The sequence below is a fragment of the Desmodus rotundus genome, chromosome 12 (assembly GCF_022682495.2).
Source record: "Desmodus rotundus isolate HL8 chromosome 12, HLdesRot8A.1, whole genome shotgun sequence".
Classification (NCBI taxonomy): Eukaryota; Metazoa; Chordata; class Mammalia; order Chiroptera; family Phyllostomidae; genus Desmodus; species Desmodus rotundus.
The window spans coordinates 58,682,483-58,685,690 of NC_071398.1; the positions used below are offsets into that span (position 1 = coordinate 58,682,483).

The window sequence follows — 3,208 nt, forward strand, 5'->3', positions numbered from 1 at the left end:
TAAACGAATGTTTGTTTTTTGAATTTGTCCTCAATTGCTCTCTCATTCTTTGGCTTGGATTTAGAGAGAGAGAAAAAATAAAAAAGATATGGGAACAATCAAGAGAAAAGGACCTCCATAAATGAAAATGTTTCCCCTGTGTAAATTGCGACTCCCCTAGAAATTTTATGAACCAAGTGAAATGGGTATAAGATCATTTGAAACATGGCCATTATGTAACCTGGGAAAGGATTCAAGTAACTTGCAGACTTTTCTAAGGAAACTAATGCTGTTACGTGAGTGCTGATGTCCAATCCCCGATGAACATGTCCAGTCCCCTATGACTCTGAAATCCAGAAGAACACCCAGTTAGCCTTGTAACAGACTGTGTGGCCAGCCTCAAAATTCCAGCTCCCTTCGGCAGCACATATACTGAAATTGGAATGTCACAGAGTAAGAGTAGCATGTCCCCTGCACAAGGATGACACGCAAATAGCAAATACGTGAAACATTCCCTAGTTTAGTGTCAGGTAAAGAGACTTCACGTCTGAGATCAACAAAGCAAGTGCTCCCATTGCAGCAGGGCCCAAAGTCAGCTGCTTTAGAATCCTGACCTTCACCTTGGCCTGTGGCTCGGTTGGTTGGAGCATAGTCCTACACACCAAAAGGTTGCAGGTTTGATCCCCAGTCAGGGCACATACCTAGATTGCGGGTTCAATCCCTGTTGGGGTGTGTGCGGGGGCCCATCTACTGATATCTCTCTCTCCCTTCCTCTCTCTTTAAATCAATAACATATCTTTGGGTGAGAATTAAAAAAAGAAAAAAAAATCTTGATCTTCCCCATTTGACAGAAGACTGTTTTTCTTCACTGTTGTCTGTACAAGTAAACCTGTATTTGCATTATAAGGAATTCCATTCTCAAAACAGTTCAGTTTACGGGGACAGTGGTAAAGGGCTCACAGATTCTGAGTGGCACATACAGGCATCAAAGAGAGAGACAAAGGGTGAGCGGGTGGTGGATGTTCTGAGTCGCCACAGCCCCTTTGATGGCACCTTCCCTGTGGCAGTGCTTGGGAACTGCATCCTCGGGCTCCCCGGCAGGTGTGTTCTGTCTGTACATTGGAATCCTCCAACCCGATGCACTTACATGAGACCCGGAAGCAGAGATGGGGAATACAAGGCTTTGTCGCTAATGATGATGTGCACAAACACTGAAATTTAGATCTCTTTCCGCTGTGACCATCATCAGCTATGTAAAAGACAGGGGACAATGTGGCGTGGGTGTGGCAGCTGCCATATTCAGGGACCGAAGGAAGCTCTTTGACTCAGTCCTCAGTAGATGCCCCCCTGAGCCCCCCACTCCCCAATCTTGAGGAGGCAGAAGTCTCAGCTCTCCTACTGGGCCTCGTGAATGTAACTCCAGAGTAATTTCTGGAAAGTCAGCCCTGAAGGTGTCTTGCTGTCCTCCGGCTGATTTTTTTAAGAAACAAATTCCCTGTGTTTAAACATTCTTCATTAAGATGGATAGAACGGTTCCCGTTTCCTGCGGCTGATTTTCACCAGATCTGTCAGTGGCCTGATGCATGCTGTGGCCCGACTGTTTCTTGCTGTCTCGTTTTTCAGTCTTCTTAACCTCCCTTCCTTTGCTCTTCTGATAGGGTTTTCGAGAGTGGATGGAGAGGTAGGGCTGGGATATGGGTGTGTCGTCAAGCACCGGCCTCACAGTAACAATAAAATACCTTAGAATTACGGTGTGCTTGCATTAGATTTTATATGTAGCAGAAAGAGTTGGATAGTACAGGGTCCAGCAGAAGTCACCCCGGCTTCAGTGTGGTCGGTAGGGTAGTAATATGGGTGTAATAATATATAGTTTTAATTTGAACATGTCACCTGAAATGTCACATGGTGTGTTTGAGTGTGATAGTGTTATATTACAGAACGACATGCTGATGATTTTGTAATGAAATATTTTGTAATAAAACAGGGGTGTTATTTGTGCCAGACCCTGCATTTACACATATCGGTCACCTTTCCATTTAGACACCTTCATAAGGAGTCATCCGTGAAACCACTGGGTAAAGTCCTTTATTTAAAACTAAAAGAAACAAAACTTATTTTACAGGCATTCTGCTGAGAGATTTGAGGGCTTGTTCAAATAAGGAGGAGGCGCACTTCCAGAGAATTCCCTTTGTGAAAAATTAATAGCTGAACAGGCAGCGCTGGGCTAGAAAACGATGTACCTTGCGAAAAGCAAAACAAAATAAAAGTGAAGCGCGTGTCTTCATGAGGAGCTAAACCTGCCTAACGTCATTCCGTTTATATTTAAGTCAGCCAACGGGTGACGAGGACAGGAAGCAGCTCAGGAGTAGTGCACTAAAAATACATTTCTGCATGCACCACCGTAACCGGGTTCTGAAACATCTGACGTTTTACTGAAGGGCATTCCATCAGAATTATGGAGACTGCATATCCTCACATGATCATTAAGAGCGCTCCTTGAAAACCACTTAGCTGTGTCCACGGGCCCTTGTCCCCTATGGCAGCTACTCCACGGTCACGTAAACTGGCTCCGGTTAATGAAACGCAGCTTCATCCTTCACTCTGCCAACATACCTTTTATGAAACTGACCGGTTACTTGACCCATTTTGCCAACCAAAACACTGATCTTTTTCCCTATGTATTTTTCTGAACTGTAAGGAATAAAAAAATTATTAAGGATTGATTAGATACAGTCAAAATATTAAAAATGAAGCAGAGTGAAGACCAAAGAGATTATTGCATTGCCTTCCTCAATGTATTCATTGTTAAAAAAAGAAAAAGGTAATTTAGAATCTTGAAAATACCTCAGGATAAAATAGCAGAGGAAACAGGAGGAAGACTTATGGACAATCATCCTCTAAGGAAAGTTGATCATGACTCAGCCAAGTTCAAAACTTGGAGAAGGATTTCCGTACCGAGCTTCCCCCTTTGTCAGAACTAGGAATGATGCGTTGAGTTTTAACTAACCACACGCACGGGTCACAGAGAGGAAGTAGTACAGCCTGCATCGTTAGGGAGACTGTGTAGGTATGCATTCTCTGAGAAGGGACTTTACAGACGCGGGGGGCTCACCGAACCCCATCAGGAAGCAGTGGCCGGCCGTCAGGAAGAACCTGAACAACTGCAGGTGGCAAGCAGGCTTCTCACAAAAATTTAGTAAAGCACCTGATGGGTTGCTGAATTTCATGG

General features: G+C 44.1%; 1 non-coding gene across 1 annotated transcript; it reads left to right on the forward strand.

Annotated features, from left to right (window-relative positions):
* The first annotated feature begins 389 nt into the window (after positions 1-389).
* LOC112314101 (U6 spliceosomal RNA) lies at positions 390-495 on the forward strand. The gene has a single exon (XR_002975768.2). It is a non-coding gene; the product is annotated as a U6 spliceosomal RNA (small nuclear RNA).
* Positions 496-3,208: the final 2,713 nt, after the last annotated feature.